This window comes from Calonectris borealis, chromosome 4 (genome assembly GCF_964195595.1).
Source record: "Calonectris borealis chromosome 4, bCalBor7.hap1.2, whole genome shotgun sequence".
NCBI classification, from domain to species: domain Eukaryota; kingdom Metazoa; phylum Chordata; class Aves; order Procellariiformes; family Procellariidae; genus Calonectris; species Calonectris borealis.
The window spans coordinates 65625397-65645152 of NC_134315.1; the positions used below are offsets into that span (position 1 = coordinate 65625397).

Sequence of the window (19756 nt, forward strand, 5' to 3'; positions counted from 1 at the left end):
TGGAAATGCAGATGGTCCAGAATCTCAATTGTTATTTTTTGTTTTAATAGTGATCTCTGTTTGTTTGTATAAATACAGGACTGAATGTAAGCAACTCCTGAAATAATTGTTCCCCAAACCTCAGTGCTCCCAGTCTGTCTCATGAAAATTGATGACAGAGGTACAGTCTAGTACCTCTACATTCATCTCCTGGGCTACAAATGGTACTTTTTTTGGAATTCACATTTAAAGTAAAACAAGATGAAGTTTTGTACTAAAAATGACCAACACTAATGAGTGCTTTAGAGGCACAAAGGGGGAGTACAAGACCTTAATTGAAATGAATTTAATTGGCTCATGGTGACCTTTGTAGCTGTCTTTGTGTTGTAAACATCTGCTTCCATCCAGTTGATCTTAAATTTAGATCATACCCATTTCTAGTCTTGCCTATCATGGAGAGCATGTCTGACCGTTAAGATTGGGGCAGCTATTCTGAGAAACAGGTGCCTAAAATGATTTGTTTAAATTGTTTGACTCAAATTTTCTGCACTGTGTCAGGCCATTACACTTTATCTGAGACCTGGTTCCAGGCTGGAATGCTTTTTATGGCATCTTGGTATACCTTGGCCCAGCCAGTAAGCCATCTCAGCAGGACACTGTAAAGAACGAGCTGTAATCACTCAAGACGAGTGTGGAGTGAAATGCTGGTTTAGCTGTTGAGCTCAAGGAAGCAGCATCCCTTCATTAGAAAAAGCAGCATCTGAAAAGATGCCATTTTCCATTAGATCTGTCGTTCCAAGGACAAATACCCTAATTATACTCCAAAGCCTCTGTCACCTCTGCAAGAGCTTAAGCTTTTTTCTTTCTTCTCCCTTCCCCCAACCCCAGTCTCATAACTGGTCAAAAGCCACCACCCCCTACCCTTTCTGCACCAATGAATGGTCAGTTAATGCTATTTTCAAAGGTATTCTCCATTCTACTGACTCACACAATAGCTTTTTTTCCAGGAAACCTATTTTTTAATGTATCCTGAACATTTTAGGTAACACAGGTAAAATATGTGTATGGACATATTTTTAAGAAAAAAAAATCCCCCTTTGCTCCAGATTAGTAATAACCTCATACATATATGTGAAATATATTTGTATATGGTTGCTGTAGTGGAGTCTTTCACCAAATGAGCAAAAGTCTTTAATAGGTTTTTGCAATAAACAGACACCCCCAAAAAAGAGGCTAATAAGTAGGCTTTATTCAAAGAGGTAATTTCATTCTGGTATTTTGCCTGACAATAGTGTATTTCTAGAGTCTTGCTGAAGAAGATTAAGCACAAAAGAAATAATTTTTCAGGGTATTCTCTTGTGGTATTCTGTGGCCCTCAGAAATGCGACAGGTACCCAAACTGAGTTCGACAATGTGTGTGTTAGCGTTCCAGGTCACATGGGACTGTTTTTGCTCTGGTCGTGGTAAAGCCTGTGGAGTATTCAGACCACTTGCGGGAAAGCTGCAGAGAGTTCCTTGGAACTAGTCTTGACCAATGTAACTGATATACTGAATGAAATGGTTTGTTTTTCAAAGAAGATAGGTATTCCAGCAAGATTGAATTTCACCATTGTATTTCTGTCTAGCTCTTATCCCAGCCTAAATCTTGTGGAAGTCTAGTTCAGTGTAGTAGTCTTACTAGTGTACTTTCTTTGCTGTTTAATGTCAGAAGAGAGGGGACATCCTGCAGTTTGACATATGCAGAAGAAATGTCGTCTGCATAACCTTTCAACTTGAGGACATCAGAAGTCATCACCAACTATCCTGGTTCTGTGAGCTCAAAATGCAATAGTACCTCTGTGCAATGCGACCTTTTAGAAGTGGCAAGTTTTTAGTCTGGGGATTTAGGGCGTTCTAGTAGTGGGCACAACATACTGCTAATGGGGAGATCTCAAGTGGTTCCTTGGTCTTGTAAGGGGACTCTATTCTCAGAGTTGCATTGCTTGTTCATGCGAGCAATATCTGCGTGAATAGCTGTGTTCAATAGCTGTGAAGGAGAAGTGTTGTGATTTTTTTTTTTTTTTTTAATATTTCCTCCCCTCTCCCAGCATGAAACTTAAATGAATTTCAAATATTTGTTTGTTTTTTTTTTTAGGGTGATCGGCATTTATGCCTTTGTATAGCAGCTAATGCAAACAAAAGAGCAGATCTACACTGCTGCTACTAGCTCCCCGATGCTGCAGATGCCTGAGCTGCTGCTGCTGGTAAGTGCTACAGAAGACTATTCAGCTTCCCTTTGCAGTCTGCTCTATCCCCTGATTCACCAGGAGATACCATAGCTGTGGCTGCAGATTAGACTTTTCTCTTTTCTCCCTCCCCCTGCAAGACCTCTGTGTGCTTTGACGTCATGTGTGCTCCTTTCAGTTGCCATAGCAGCCCCATTCCCCAAGCTCTCTGCCTGTCTCCTCTGGTAGGTTCCACAATGGTACAGCCAGCATCACGCTGCACAATGGTTTCCAGGCAGTGAAAGAGCGTGATTCAGCAAACCACTCTTCTTTTTTTTTCTCTCTTTTATTTCATTATTATCAGACATTTTGCCTCCCCTTTTTCTGTTCTGCTCTACCCTCTCCCCCAGGCTTTTATTTAGTTCTTTAAAAGAAAACGGTGATTTACCTTGAATCCAACTGCCCATCTTTTTATTTTTTATTATTATTATACATAGCCCATCTCTTTCTCAGCACTGTTTGGAATGTGATTTAAAAATACCACCTAAAGTCGCAGTTTGGGGGAAAGGTTTCTGGACGAGAATAGCTTGCAAGCACGGAATGGTAGGTGGTTGATGCTAATATTATATGACTAACTGCTTTCGCAGGGTGGGGTGATGAATATTGATTGCTGTTTAAAAAAAAATGGGGGAGAGGCAGAGAGAGACAGGTTAATGAAGTAAACTGCTAACCGAAGCAAGAAGGCTGCAGCTCTACATTTTGTGGCCAGAGAACCATCGTTTTCCTGTGTTCAGGTGTGTATGAGCTTTTCTGTTTGGGTGCTTTAAGTGACCGGTGGTTGTGAGAGCAGTGCAGAGGCACATCATGGACCGGAGTGTGATAGTGCTTTATCAGCTGGCTCATGTAAACAGTAGTGTTTTACTCAGCCTCATCACCTCTAACGCTGCTTGGGGGCTTTTGGGGGAAGGAGGTGTCTTGGCTTGCAATTCAGTAGAAATGAGTACATTATGTGGGTTATATAGTCCATACAGAGCCATATAAAATTTAAATTTGTAAAAATAAAAAAGAAGAGAGGATAATGATAAGCAATTAGAAGATCCAGAGGACAGAAGTCTTGGCCATTTGCAAAGAGGTTGAACGCCAAAAAAAAAAAAAGTGTGGGGAGAAGTGAGTGTTTGACAAACTGTGTTGGATGTGGGGGTGGGGGTTGTTTTTAAGAAAGTGGTCTTTTAAGGTAATCATCACTTTTCTGATTACTCTCACATGCAGCTGAACAACTCAGCCAAGAGCTTTTAGGAGAAGTGTTTGCAGCATGTTACAGGCCAGTTATTTTGCAAAAGAGAATTAACAATCTGTAGATACTGCAGTGAAATCAATGTTGCTTTGCAGGGAAATCCTCTGGCAGAAAAGCTATTGCTACAGGAAGAAATGTTGGGTTTGTTTTTTACTGTGGAGAGGCCTTATTAGAAATAATACAAATTTGACTTGGATAATTAAGTGTTACAGCATTGTTTAATAAGCAGGCGGTGCTTCCAGTGAACCACGATGGGCATGTTTCACATCATTCATGTACTGAGAGATTGTAAGCTTGTTTACATGGGTTCTTTTTGCTGCATAGCTTCATGATATCCTCAATGCAGCCTCCCCCTCCTCCGATATGTTCACTGTGAGTTTTGTCAGAGACTTGTTTAAAAACAAACCAACACTATATGAAAATACAGACTTTGAAGAAAATGATGGCATTTTTGGGGAGGAAAATGCGAATATATTGTAAATGATGCGAGTATGTTGTAAATGATCAGGAGAAGCCTGCTTGCTGGAGGACACAGAGCTTGTCATGCAAGGCCAGCTTCAGAAAAAGAGAAAGGTTAAGATAGAATAGGATGGTGTTGGTACTGCACAGGGCTGTTTGTTTTTGCCCATATGTAAGCTATCCTTGGTTCCCGTGCCTTGGGGAAAGTGGAGTGCACCAAACCTCTGGTATTTTAACCCTCTTTCAGAGCATTGCTCTGTAGTCACTGGCCAGGAACGCTCTGGAGTAGTATTTTCTTCTGTGGTGCTTCTGCAGTGTGCTCACTCTTCCTGCTAGGAAAGGTGCCATAGGAATACCTTTTCAATTGGCTCAACTAATGACTTTCTCTTACAGGGATGCAGATGTGAATGATAAAGGTGATTTGACCTCAGCGGTTAAACAATATTCTTTCTCCCTGACTCTCAGGAAACTTGCACTTTTGCACATTGCTCTTTCCTGCTGTTTCAGAGTACACATTATTTGTCAGGATCCTGTTGTAATTATGGTTTTGTTGAGGAGTATTAAGATTACAGGGATGTTCCTAAATAGGATAAGGGTAAAAATCACTTAACATTAAAAATAAATTGCCTTCAGCTGCCTGTCTGCCTGCTTGATATTAGAAAATGTCCCTCTCATTGTTAGAAATATGTGTGTGCACTGAAGGGGCTTTTTATGAGCAGACCTTGGGGATGAGTGTTTTCTTGTAGGTTTGTTTTTTTCCCCGCTGTCAGTGGTTGGCAGGTTTGCAGTCATTATTTAGAGATTTAATAGTACTGGATCAATAATTGTAAGACAAAATATCTTCCAGCGGTGTTACAGTACCAGATCTGGCTTGTGAAAACAAAGGGAGAGCTATCAAAATTTCCCTACTGTGGTATTGGAGAATGTCATAAAGCTCACCTGTAGTTTGCAGTCTGTTGCAAAACTCATGTAATTTAAGGGAGAGCTAAAGCAGGCCCAAAGGAGGAGGGTTTTAGCATTGCTTTTGTAGACGACATCACGGTTTTATTAAGATTTGGAAGGCAGAAAAGCTGAATTTAGAGAAAGGTTCCCAGTTTACGATTGGTGTCTCTTAAAGTGTTGTTCAGTAGAAGCTATCCAGTTCTTTGGACAATAACAGAAAATATCACCAGCTTGTTGATAAATTTTCAAAACAAAGCAAGTTTTTTATTTTTTTTTTTTTTAATGGCAAGCGTTCTATACCCATAGCCCCTCCCGTTCAGCTGGTTACATTTTTGAACTTATAATAGCACTTCTAGAAATTATGACCTAAAAGCCTAGTGATTGCAGTATTACCACAGTTGCTGCTCTGTTATGTCATCAGGAGAAAAGGAGAGAGACTTTACTGGACCACAATACTGAATATAAATATAACCTGGCTTCCAACGCTCATACTCTGCTACCCTTTTCTATGATTCTTGCACACTTACTGTTTTGAAGGCCACTTGCAAAAAAAATTAACCCTCATAAAAGGGCACCATTTAAAAGAAAAAATGCTGCACTTGCTGTGAGTTCTTTTTTTTCTTTCTTTCTTGCAGCACCATCTGTGGAGGCAGACATAAGAAAAACAGTCTTTCACAGAAACAAAAAATCTTTTGTTCTCAGATAACCATCTAAAACTGATAGTCTAAAACTGAAAGCAACATACAACTTTAATTAGTGTGAAATATCAGGTGTTAGGGCTATGTTTCCTTTCTCTTATGCTGTGATAGTGAGATTAAAGTATAGCTCAAAAGCAGTACAGGGGATGGGACAGAATTTAATGGTCCCCTGTCCACCATTTGCAAAAGTTACACAGCTTTCCTTGAGTTGCTATACTGTGTTTTAGCCTGATAGCCATAGCTTTGTCAGCGAGGTTTAGAATCAGTCTTGGCTAGTTGTTAGAAGAGAAGGACAGGAAATGCAAGTCCCGATACTTTCCAATCTTGTTTGTTTGTTATATAGTGAGATTTTTAATAAAGGTTTGGCACAGGAACTCACTTGTGGCAGTGGAATGTTCCCTCATCTTCATCTCTACAGAAGGGATGTGAAGTCATGAGCTTCTGTGCATCTTAGAATATCCCTGACTATGCCTGGAGCATAGGACAGAGTCAGAGCCCTTGTTAGAGCAAGAAAAAGAAAAAGCAGCTGTTGCATTTTTAGGCTTCCAGGTTTTTCTCCTGTCCAAGGAAAAGAAGAGATTGATGACCGCATGAGTGCAGACCCTTGCTCACATCACAGTAGTGACATTGGAAATTTTGGGTGTTTTAGTCTCCCAGGACTGCTGTCAGCTTTTTACGTTGTAATAAACGGTAAAAGTTGGAAGTCCAGAAGAGCCTTCCAGTCAAGTCCATAGCTGCTTCACCAGGATTCTACACTAAGAGGTCAGATAACCCAGGAAATTAGGAACTGCTATTTGAAGTGGGATTTCAGGGAGCCTGAGTATGTGCAATTCTTGTCCCAGTTCAGTGAAGTGTAGTGGGGCCTCTCTGGTTAAGCAGTTGTTTTCTCGTAAGGATTTTTAATCTTCTGTTCTTAGTACAGAGTTTTCGTTCACTTCTCTTCTGACCTATTTGAAAACATGTTGTGAAACAGCGGTAAGAAAATGTTGCAAAAACCTTCAGCTTAATATTAGTCACCTAATTTTGTCAGTGGTTAGATACCAGAGTGGTACATGCTTGTTCCTCCTCTCATTCACTGTCTTAATACCACAATATTTGCTTTTTACCACATTTCTTGAGGTTGTCTGTAAGTTTCTTAACTGCAAGCACTCTGTCAGTTGAACATATTTTGTCGCATGTTTTGCTGTTTGTTTTTAAGAGGGTGCTAATTTGATAAACAGCAGTAATTCAGAGGCCTTTTCTTATGCCTATATGTATCCATATTGCACAGTTTTTAAAGCTGTTCATAATGTCACAAGTCAAATTTAATTTCAATCCCCAGGTATTAGTGACAGATAACTGTGTACAAATCTCAACTTGTTATAGTGAAAGTTTCTGCTCTTCCTTATTCCAAAGAAAAATTTGAAGATCTGACCTGAGAAAGATAGGATATAAATAAAAATAATTATTTTAGAACAGTTTTATGATTTTTAGTGCCATCTGTTGCAATTTGAACAGTCTTGAACATGAGCTCTTAAGCAGTAGGATCTGCCTGCCGTGATTTTTTTTTTTTCTTTTTTTTCGGGGAAAATACCCATGACACCTGTCTCCCATTTAAACAACACTTCATTCTGCATTATTTTCTATCTCTAGCCTTTCTTCTTTGCATGGAAGAAGGGAAGTTTATGGTGCAGGTACTGCATGTGACTGGATGCATTATGGTATTATCAGAGGAAAATCTTAAGTCTTTGTTATATGATGTGCAAATACTGACATTCCAGGTTAGCTTAGTTTTCTGAACTTTTTCTGTGTCTATCAGACTTGAAAAATAAACTATAAATCTTTCTTTCTCTTTTCTTGTGCTTAGGGCTAGTATTAGAAACCTGTACCAGCAGCAGGCCAGACTCAAATATCAGCTATGGCAACCCATGCATGAAGTTGATGCCTTTGAACCATTTCCTATAGATGAGACATAGCACATGCTGTGGTGAGTCAACAATGTATTATTTTATTAAATCATACTCCTTGGCAAAACAAATAGTGCTTAATGCCAAAGTGCATGCTGATTTTTTTTTCTAGGGGGGGACACATTAAAATTACAACTTCTAGTAATTTTTAGTACACATTAGCATAATGCTGTCTTCTTATAAATGCCTTTTTCAAGTGTATCATTTCTGCATTGTCCATGTAGTTATCAGATGGAGCGCATTGGGAATATGGTTTTGGTGAAGGTGTGAAGATAGCAAAATAATAATAAAAAATCCTACATATGCAGTGTTCTGGGGTAGATATATACTATTTTACACCAAATTTTGTAATGTAACATTTTGCATCTCTTTGATTTGGGGAGGGGGAGAGGATGACTCATTCTCTTTGAGATGACTGAAGAAAACTGTGAGGAATCCTGACAGAATTTTTTGTCATGTATCTCTTTATCCTTGGACAGGAAAATAAATTTTGAGAATAGTGATGAAAAGCAAATAGCCTTTTAAAAAACACTCTGTGGCTTTAAATATCTGTAAGTCTGCTAATAATGTCAATGCGTATTTCTTAAATAATAAGTCATTTTGATCCTGATAATTTCTTTAAGATGGCTTTGGTATACCTTTGGAAGATGAGGAATTGTTTTTAGATGCCCCATGTAATCACAATAGAATTATTGTGAAATCTTGTCACTCTTGAAGGCAGCCAATTTTCTGTTCAAAACAAGCTTATATTCATTTTTTTCCCCCTAATACTAGCTAGATGTTTGTCAGCTGCAGTCGATCACCATAACCAGCATAAACTGAAAGCCAACAGCTTTAAAAAGAAGCCACAGACCCAAATTGATCTGTAGACTTCAAGCAGATCTTGCGTGATTTGGCCTTTACCAGTGGCCGGTGTCAAATCTTATTCCTTGGCGCTATTACACAAATAAATTCTAGATCCAAGTCACTAAAATGTTTCTTCTGTTTCATTAGGAGATAGAACTCTGTTATTTGTAGATCAGGCAGAAATGGAAACACATAGTATGTACTAACTGATGGGCAGTAGTGATACATGTCTAATACAACAGTAATGAAATGAGTGCTCTGATGGCATGTCATTTTCATCCTTGGTAGAGCTGCTGAAAAAAATGGAACAGGTGTCAGTTAAATCAATTTGACTCTGCTCTGAAGTGAAATGAGAGAGAAAGTAGCAAAAAGCAGTGCCTACTAGTCCATTGAAAGGTTCTGTTGAAACCTAAGTAGTTTCCCAAGGGGAGAAGCCATACATTGGACATGAATAGTGATTTGTGGCATGAAGAGTCCCTGTCTGGATGCTCACGTCCTTGACTTGTGGAAGCTTCCAGTGGAAGCAAAACATTTATGTAGAACTTAAAAACCTCCCTGTATTACTGCTATGATATTTTTAACTTCTTATGGCTTTTAAGGCCTATTGCATTTGTCCTAAGGCAATTCTTGTCAGCCAGACAGCCTTCATCGTGGTTTAATATGTGGACTCTAAAAACTGTGACACTTAACCTTTCTTGAATGAATGGGTCTGGGTGAGTTTTGAATTCATGATGAAGCCCAAAACCGTACGACTTTTTTTTTTTTTTTTAATTTCTGTGTTTATGAGCATATAAGTAACCTGCTAGTTGTAGATAATGAGAGTTTTAAATAAACTGGCTGCAGCAAAGTATATATGATTTATGGTAGTTGATGGTGTTGTACAAATAAAGGATTTTGTTAACATGTCCATAATGAACAGTAGCTAAAGAGAAGTTGCTCGGAATTTTTATGGTGTTGTGTACATGTTAATATGATTACCTTATAGTCATGGCAATTCAGTTCCTCTTACCATGTACTTTTTAAAAATTGTTGTATATCAACAAAAAAATCTTTATATCAGTATATCAGTAGAAAAATCTTTTTGAAGAAGCTGGGTGACGATAATCCCCACTCTTAGCAATTTTACATTTAGTAGTATATGCAATGCTAATTTTGGAATACAATGATACTGCTGTCTACAAGCAGTGTGACTTGATCATTTGTCCGTGAGGTCACCAAGATGTCTTAACTGATATTGCTGTGTGGTATTTGAAGCGTGCACCAATGGCTCTGTTCAGTGTACTTTCTCTCTGAGTTCAATGCACATCTAAGTCACCTCCTCCAACTTTGTTCTTCCTAATTTAGATTTTAGGATGGGTAATCAGTAAAAACAGACAGCAGGTTTTCAGAAACAGTATATGATATGAATCAAAAGAAGATGATGTCTTAGGTAGAGAGTTGCTTGAGAAGTTTTCCTTCCAACTGACATAATTTTAACAGACAAAAATAGTTAAATGTTTTTAACAGAAATTAAGGAATTCAAGGTCTTGTTCTGAAGCTACAGCTCCACAGGAAATGTCTGTAGGTGTCTTCAGGCATATAATACAATCCTTTAGCATGTATTTAAAGTTGTGTGTGTATAAATTAGGGATACACTCCTGTAAACATGCGTGAAGGAAATACAATTGAAATTGGGGCCTTGATGTGCAAATGCTTATGCTTTCTGTGCAGGTTCTCTCTCTCTCTTAATATTGGTTGTTAAGTCATACAAATCACTTTGACCGTATAATTGTATTTTGCATTGAGCCATTTCTGTTTATGAAAATGCAAGCTTTATAACTGTGGAACTTGTATGTGAAATCAGAAACCAGGTCTAAAACCTACCATATAACTGTCAAAGTTAAATTAACTGTCAAACAACTTTTAAAAATCGTCAGGAAAAGTAGCATTTGGAGAACAAAAATACATACCAATATTCATCACAAAAAAGAGCAGGTAATGAAAAAACTTAAGATATTTTGTTTAACATGAAAATAGGGTGAGTGCTATGGGTGATGGGAGTTTTGTAAAGCTGATTTAGTCATTTTGGTAGAAATCATGTGAGAGAGAGGCTTTGATATATCTGCGCAGACAAAGAAATTTTTTTTTTTTTAAGCACTTATAGAAGGATCCTCAAATGTTTCTTTAGAAAGTCTTGGCATCTTGTTACTAGAGTTGCATGTTTTTATGAAACATTGCGTTGGTTTCTCTTATGTTCATCCCTGTGTAAGTGCTAAGTGCACCAAGAGAAATTCTGAACTCCATCTAGCCAAGTAGATGTAAAATAGCTCCAGTGAGTTTAGTACAGTTCTACCAGACTTGTATCAGAGGAGCTCAGAGCACAATTTTCTCTGAGAAACCTGTGTTCTGCTCCCCTGCCTTCTTTAATGGAAAAAGCCTATTTATGTTAAATTTGCTGCATATGATAAATGTAAAAACTTATCTGTTATTGATGGTGGCAATGTAATAAGCAACATTTTTCCTATTTGAGAACTGTTGCCTTAGCATATTTCCAAAAGGTATGTGTCATGTGATTAACTACATACAAACAAAGGTTTTCCAGAAGTGACCTGTAATTGTCAACACTTTAATCGTTCACCTTCCCTACTCTTCAAAGAGGCTGGATTTTTCTTCCAGAAAGTGCTGAGATCTTCACTTTGAATTACAGACTTTTCAGTGCAACCACTTGATCACCTTTTATTTTAATAAACTTCACTGGAAATGCCCATAAAAGGGAATTTTCCTGCCTTTGCATTTTTTCTTGTTGATGATTTTTTTCCTTGGGTATTTTTTTTTTTGTCTCCTCAGGATATTGTTTTGCAGAATGTTTTCACTCCCTTTTAAACTCAGATAGCATTCATTTTTATGCTGTTACTTCTCATTCTGATTCATATCCCTTCTCCCTCCATCCTTGGCTTGTCTCTACTGATCCCTGCAGCCTGTAAGATTAGTATTTTAATGAAATGATATTGAAATGTAGCATTTTCGAATCTTGAGGTATTTGGATTTTTTAATGCCCTAGGCTCAGTGTCACATACATATGAGAAACTATGAGCTTTCTTTTAATAAAAAGTAGGCTTTTCATCCTTATTCCTGAAAAAAAATGAAGTTTGAGTGTGTGAAAGCTGGAGGCTGCAAAAATGTATAACTCTCCCACCAAGATTATTCCCTCGCGGTATCTCGGAATTTTGGGGGCACGTGACATGGTTTAGATGTTTGGGACTGATAGTCTTAAAAAATTATTTTTAGAGTTAGTTGGAAAGTGAAGATTTGCTATCCTTCTGAATGCTTGTAAAGACACGGACATACCTCTGTTCTGTATCTATGTCAACATTCTTCCAGTAGCCTGGATTGGCCTAGGAAAAGTCAAGTTATTTGTGCATTTAAAAAGTGAAAATGAAATTCTTCTAAAAAATTCAAATGCAGATGTCTGTCTTTGGGGGATCTCCAGTTGTTTAATTTCACTTTGAAATACTCATGGATCAAATGCTTTTATTCTGCCATATGTCAGTCTGTGCTTACTGAAAAGGAGTGAACTTACTTTACGAACTTAATACTTCCCTGTGCCAGGTGTGACCTGTGAACATATCTCATGAAATATTTGTGTGTCTGCTGTATTTTTTGAGTTGCTGATGGAAGAAATAACTCTGTGCCACCTGGCAGGCTAGTGCAGTATTTGGCAGGCTCCCCTCCCAACCTTATGGAAAATATCCAGGACTATTGCTGCAGAATACGGGAGTAGAATGTCAGGAAAATATCTTCTGAAACTTTCAGTAGTTTTTCAGTGTGATCCTTATGAGTTGAATTAAAATAATTTGAATAGCCTGCAGAAGAATAAATGGAATTGCCAAATCAATAACAAAAAACACAGAGAATGGTGCCAGCGGAAGGGTGGAAAAGAGACCAAGACAGCAGTAAATTCAGCTATGTTAATGGGTATGGCATATGAACCCATATTATATAAAGTGGTGGGAAGTATTTTGTAACCACATGGGGAAATGTTTTGCCTGCTTCCTCTTCTAGACTTGTCAGTCAGGGGTGTTGACTCTGTGCCTGTTTCTTTGTGTACTGTTCTTATAAAAGAGCCTTTTCTTATCACAATCTGTCAACAAGAGCAGAAACCTGAACATAGGGTGTAATACTGTCAGCTTTTCCTCTGCTCACCTTCCTTCTGCTGTTGTGTGTATCAGAAAGAATGGAGAGCATTGACTGTGAGTGAAGTGTATAACTCTTGTAGAGTGTCCTGGTTTCAGCTGGGATAAAGTTAATTTTCTTTCTAGTAGCTGGTGCTGTGTTTTGGATTTAGTATGAGAAGAATGTTGATAACACACTGATGTTTTAGTTGCTGTTAAGTAGTGCTTACAGTGGTCAAGGACTTTTCAGCTTCCCATGCTCTGCCAGGTGCACAAGAAGCTGGGAGGGAGGGATGGCAGGACAGTTAACCCAACTGGCCATCGGGTTATTCCATACCATATGATGTCATCCCCAGTGTATAAAGTAGGAGGCGTTGTCTGGAAAGCAGCGATCGCTGCTCGGGGACTGGCTCGGCATCGGTTGGCAGGTGGTGTGCAGTTGCATTGTGCATCACTTGCTTTGTATATTCTAGTAGTAGTAGTACTAGTACTATTTTACTTTATTTTGTTTCAGTTGTTAAACTGTTTTTCTCTCAACCCACGAGTTTTCTCGCTTTTACCCTCCCGATTCTCTCCCCCATCCCACTGGAGGAGGTGGGGGAGTGAGCAAGTGGCTGTGTGGTGTTTAGTTGCTGGCTGGGGTTAAACCACAACAGCCCTTTTTGGCGCCCAACGTGGGGCTCGAAGGGTTTGAGATAACAACAGATTAACTGGAGCGTATTAAGGAATTTATATCTGTTAACTGTTGTCGGTCACAATAGTGATTCATCTGTTCTCAATATTAATTTATCTGATCTGCACCATGCTCTTGGTTTTACTGTACCTGTCAAAGGTTGGTGTTTGGTTTTGCAGTCTGCTGTGCTCTGCAGTGATTAGTGTTGTTTTGCCTGGGAGATTTGTTATTAAAACACTGGCCTTGAGCATTACTTGGTGTTTGGGTTTTGTACTGAAGCCATTACTGTACTTTGGGTACCACCTCATGGAGATAATTAGCAATTATACCTCTTCCTCTGAGAGGTTTTTTATGGAGGGATTACAGAAGGGCACCTTCCCTACCTTCCTCTATGATGTCGTCTCCTGCGTTAAAATAAGTTGTCAGTACCTTGAACATCCCTGGGTAGTTAAGATACATCTAACTGTATTGGATGCCAAAGTGAGCCTAACCGGGAATGAGTGGCAGAAGCACCCCATTGTGACTGGCCCAGAGGCTCCGTGCATCCTTGGCATAGACTACCTCAGGAGAGGGTATTTCAAGGACCCAAAAGGGTACCGGTGGGCTTTTGGTACAGCTGCCTTGGAGATAGAAGAAATTAAACAGCTGTCTACCTTGCCTGGTCTCTCAGAGGATCCTTCTGTTGTGGGGTTGCTGAAGGTCCAAGAACAACAGGTGCCGATCGCTACCACAACAGTGCACCGACAGCAATATCGCGCCAACCGAGACTCCCTGCTTCCCATCCATGAGCTGATTCATCGACTGGAGATCCAAGGAGTGATCAGCAAGACTCGCTCACCCTTTAACAGTCCCATATGGCCATTGTGAAAGTCCAATGGAGAGTGGAGACTAACAGTAGACTATCGTGGCCTGAACGAAGTCACGCCGCCACTGAGTGCTGCCGTGCCAGACATGCTGGAACTTCAATATGAACTGGAGTCAAAGGCAGCCAAGTGGTACGCCACAACTGACATCGCTAATGCGTTCTTCTCAATCCCTTTGGCAGCAGAGTGCAGGCCACAGTTTGCTTTCACTTGGAGGGGTGTCCAGTACCCCTGGAACCAACTGCCCCAGGGGTGGAAGCACAGCCCTGCCATTTGCCATGGACTGATCCACACCGCACTGGAACAGGGTGAGGCTCCAGAACCTGCAATACGTTGATGACATCATCGTATGGGGCAGCACAGCAGAAGAAGTTTTTAAGAAAGGGGAGAGAATAGTCCAAATCCTTCTGAAGGCCGGCTTTGCCATAAAACAAAGTACGTCAAGGGACCTGCACAGGAGATCCAGTTTTTAGGAATAAAATGGCAAGACAGATGTCATCAGATCCCAATGGATGTGATCAACAAAATAACAGCCATGTCTCCACCAACTAGCAAAAAGGAAACACAAGCTGCCTTAGGCGTTGTGGGCTTTTGAAGAATGCATATTCCAAATTACAGCCTGATTGTAAGCCCTCTCTATCAAGTGACGCAGAAGAAGAACAATTTCAAATGGGGCCCTGAGCAACAACAAGCCTTTGAACAAATTAAACAGGAGACAGTTCAGGCAGTAGCCCTTGGGAAGGGGGGATGGGGAAGTCCAATGTGTACTTCAAGGGGATTTGATTTTGGATGAAAATAGCCAATGAACTGAATTGTATGATGTTAATTGCCCAGTTCGTGTTTTATGACCTCTTTTCTAGGTGTTCAATATGAAGAACAGGTTCTGGCTGCATTGCAAATGCTGTTTTTTTGTTTGTTTGTTTGTTTTAAACTGATGTCAGGTGTAGATATTAGTCTTATCCCAGAAAAAAAAAAATTTCTTCTTGTGTGAACCCACTGTATGACTTTCAGGGGCTTTGAAAGTACTATGAAGATATAATAGCATCCTGATAGGAAGTTCTGATTCATAGCAGATACGAAATCATTACTAAATATAATGTTTATACAGCAGACTCTGGAGTAATTTATCGCATATGTAGCCTTGTGTTAACATGGCTACTATCCCAAGATAGTTCGTCTAGATCAATGATACAGAGCAACGTATGACACAGAGATTTCCTAATCTGCTTCCTTACTGCCTTTGTTTCTGGAAAAATGTAACTCCAGTTAGGTATCTGGCTAGTAAGGTTACTTTCCCTGGAGTAGTGCCTAGGGTGGGCTGAGCAGGGGTCAGTGCTCTCGGTTCTGGCCTGCCAACACTGCATGAGAGGGGAGAAGGATGGGAGGATTTTCTTGCTTATAAGCTGTTAGGATTGAAATAGAGCACGCAAGAGAAAGCAGGGAGGAATTAATTACCCTGGGTTTCATAGAGTGGACGCTTTTTCTTGGTTGCACATCAGAACCAGATGACATAATGACCTATAATGGTATCCAAATGTTCCTTGTACTCTCAAAGCAAATTTTTCTCTGAACCTAAGTGGTTACTGTTGTTGGTGGGTTTTCACCATTTAATTTCACTATTTCATGCCTAGTCCAAATACTGTATATATAATTTACCTCAGAAAACTCAGGGATAGTATTTAAAGATTGGCTAATATCCTTAAATAGGAACATTAAAAAAAAAAAAAAGCAAGCAGAAAAGGAAAATACGTTTTAATGCTGCTTTTCTTGAAACAAAAAAACCCAAAAAATCGTCTCTGAGCTGTTCCTGGAAAAGATCTGCATGGCTTAATTGTGAATCATAATGCTACTTAAATGCCTGCATTAATTTTATGTTAGATTTCAATCATCAGTGTGTAGATAGATGTTTTTATGGCATCATGAATGCTTGATTTGCTGTTGTACTTAAAATTAATTTTATTATCTGTCAAGCTGCATGAAGAGAATCTGGTGGATGTCTTCCATGACAGAGGAATATCGAAAAAATACCTACATGTTTGTACAAATGGCAATGATCTATAAATCCTTTCATAAAAACAGTGATTTCAAGGTGGTGTATACTCCTCAATCTAACAAACCTGTAGTGCAATTCTCTGCTTTTCTTTTGAGGATTTGAAAAAATAAAGACAAGGATGTATCTGCTTCGTTTTGGCTTTTTGAGGTAGCCATGGCAGTTGTTAGTTGAGCTTACATGCGTAGGCTCAAATCCTCTATATAATTACATTGATTGCAGAAAGAATGGGACGATTTACACCGGTTGAGATTTGCATTCTGTAGGTTTGATTTAATGTTGTTTTTTAAGTGGCATTAGGTCTGTTGCAGAAAATTTCTTCTCTGATTCAATGGAGAATGAGTTTCTGGACTACAGACTTTTCCTCCACTTCACCCAAGCTTCATTTCTGAGCTCTTATGTCTCATTAATGTGGAAAAAAAATCTCGGTTGTCGACATTAAATGTGACTGAAACTGTCACATGTGAAGCAGTATTGTCAAAACTGAAGTATTCAAAAAACTTGAGTGAAATGTTCAGACTCAGAGGCTGTCTGACTTTCATTTTGTGAGCTTGTAGGCTACCTTTGGGTCTCATTGTTAAGGTTTTCTTTGAAAACCAAAAAGGCGTAAAAACCTAAGATAGGCTCCAGGAAACAAACCAACTAATAGGAAAATTACAGCAAAAGTTTTCGCTGTCAGCAGTGGTGGGGTAAATTTTACAGCAAATTTTGTTGGAAATAGTTATGCATGAATCCAACTGTCCAGCATCCTTACCAGGTAGAATCTGACTTGGGAAGTACTTCTTACTTTTTTTTTGAAAATAATTGTAAAGATCCCCCACAAATGGCTATCAAATGTTAAAATTATCAAATGAGATATAGTTCTTTATATATAAGGAAGCTTTCTGACACATTTTATTGTATCTTGAAGGTGGGCAGTTGGAAGGCGAATTTGCCCTAGGTTGCATCTCCCACAATCAGTTTAGATGCACTTTGCCCCAAATCTTTTTCCACCTGAAACCTAGTACAGACTTGTCTAGTTGACTCAAGAGTTTGTTCATCTGAATGGTCTGGACACCAGATAGTCCATACCAATTAACCACCGAAGCAGAACTTGGTGGGGTCATGGAAACAGTATAGACAAAGAAAATCTAGATGTATCCCTTGTGCTGTTCAGTCTATTTTTATAGTTCTGAGACTATCAGGCTACTCTCTCATCAGTTCTTTGTTCTTTTTGTCAATGAATGAAAGAAGAATTCAAATAAAAAGCTCAAATTTTGAATAGTATCAGGAACATAAGCTTTTTGACACTAGATTCTGGTGGTGTTAATGAAAAGAAAATAAAGCCACACATCCCTCTCTTGCTTTTTCTTTCTCAAATCCCTTTTGCAGTAGTGAGGAACATCTCATACTGTCCTGTGTAATTGTCAGTGATACTGTTATCTGAGCTAGTTATGCTGCAGCTTTTCTTAAGGGTTTAGCTAGTATACAGGACCAGACGCTCTTCTTTATGGCTCCAAAGTTTCAGTAACTGGAGGGAACTGCAAAGAAGAGAGCTATAATCAAGTTAAGCTATTGTGGCCTTGAAAATTACGGTTGCATCATGATAGCCAAGATTTCAGAGTAAATGTATATCAAGAGCACTTGAATTGCTAATCCTTGTGCAAGTACTACTGTTTTTTTCCCCACTGTAGGAGTACTTTTGGACTAATGATTAATTTATGTGTGAGCTCTGTATTACAAAACTGGTAAGAGATCAGAATAGCTCAAAGCAGACTTTGAGCTGGTTCAGATTTGCTTGGGTGTTTTCAAAGGAGCAATGTTGAATTGTGGCAGGAGAGAATACGATCCACTGGTGAAGGTAGATGCTTCTTTAACTAATGGGGTGAAAGCAATAGTGGCAGTTTTTAAAATGACAAAAAATATTATACATAAAATTACTTCCTAGAGACCCTAGGGCACATAAATCAAACAGTAGACCATCATACATGACAATGGTTTTGGGGGGTTTTTTGTTGTTGTTGTTTTGTTTTGTTTTGTTTTTTTAATAGGAAAGAGAGAAAAAAATTAAGTAATATATTCTAAATCTTCTGTCAGGATTTGACCGTCAGCAACAAAGTCCAAATTGGGATGTAAGTGGTGATGACTAAAATAAGTTTGACCTCCGACCTCACACCTGGAAATATTGCAGACAAACTTTCTAGTGCTCAGTGAGCTAATTTTAATCATCTGCCAGCATGCATCAGTTTAATTAGCAAGTCTACTCTGCGCTGGTGAGACCCTGCCTGGAGTACTGCATCCAGCTGTGGAGTCCTCAGCACAGAAAAGGCATGTATGTGTTGGAGCAGGTCTAGAAGAGGGTCACAAATATGATCAGAGGGATGGAACACCTCTCCTATGAGGAAAGGCTGAGAGAGTTGGGACTGTTTAGCTCGAGAAGAGAAGGCTCTAGGGAGACCTTCTTGCATCCTTTCAATACTTAAAGGGGGCTTATAAGAAAAATGGGGACAGACTTTTTACTAGGGCCTGTAGCGATAGGACAAATGGTAATGGTTTGAAACTAAAAGAGGGTAGATTCACACTAGATATAAGAAAGAAATATTTTACAGTAAGGGTGTGAAATACTGGAACACATTGCCCAGAGAAGTGGTAGATGCCCCATCCCTGGAAACATTCAAGGTCAGGTTGGACGGGGCTCTGAGCAACCTGATCTAGTTGAAGATGTCCCTGCCCATGGCAGGGGGGTTGGACTAGATGACCTTTAAAGATTCCTTCCAACCCAAACCATTCTATGATTCTGTGAAAAGAAATGTGGCTAAGTAGATAAAGGGTACAAAGCAATACCCCTGAAGTAGGACTAGTGCTGTTTCACAGTAGTTGTCTTTGTTGAGCAACCTGACCTAGCAGTTGCATGCTTATTCCATTCACCGGTAACGCCTGATAGAGTTTGGTGTCATCAAGCCTCAGGTTTTTGTTACCTGTGCTGCTGGGCTACAAAGCCCAATTGAAGCTTCTCCTGATCTTGTGATGTGAGCTACTTCTGTTCCACCACCTATTCCATTTCTTGCTGCTCCAGCTAAACACTACTGCTTTGCCAACTTTGTCTGCAATTTCAGCACTTGTATTAAAGTACATGTCACTTTCACAACTAACGCAGTTCTCTTGCATGCAGGGATCTTCTGAAGGGATTCTGCTACCTCATCATTTACAAGGACTTTTAGTCTCATGCCCTTCATCTTTTTTCCAAGATACTATTTTTGCATGCTAAAGGTGAAAGTTAGTATCTTAGATAATGGTGAAGCACAAATGCTAGACATAGTTGTCTTAGCGTTCCATACATTATTGTAGCTATAAACTTTTCTCCTCTTACTTATATAGTTCTTTTTGACATAAATGACTTCCAAATGTACTTTGGAGATATGAAAAAAACAACAACAACCCCCCCAAAAAAAAACCAGAGAACATGTGGTCTTTCCACAAGTTCCCTAAATTCCTCTCCTCTGCTTTCTGCAGATGTCAGCAGAACTCTGTTTATTTGATCCCATCCAGAGCTCTTTGGAGGGTTGAAGAGGAAGAAGCTTTCTTTTTTATTTCAGCCATCAGGATTACCAGTATTTTGCCTTAGAACTTGCTTCTGAAATAAAAACAGATGACAGAATCAAGTTATTCTTA

General features: G+C 39.2%; 1 protein-coding gene across 15 annotated transcripts in view; it reads left to right on the top strand.

Moving 5' to 3' along the window:
• Positions 1 to 2430: 2430 nt before the first annotated feature.
• Positions 2431 to 19756, top strand: part of MAPK10 (mitogen-activated protein kinase 10) — a 207532-nt gene continuing 190206 nt past the window's right edge. For 2 of the 15 annotated variants that reach the window (XM_075149917.1, XM_075149908.1), the window contains exons 1-2: positions 2431 to 2786; positions 7423 to 7542. The gene's annotated coding sequence lies outside the window, so the exon portion shown is untranslated. Of the gene's footprint in view, positions 2978 to 7422; positions 7543 to 19756 lie in introns of all 15 variants that reach the window. The other 13 variants (XM_075149916.1, XM_075149907.1, XM_075149918.1 and 10 more) reach the window with 10 other exon arrangements.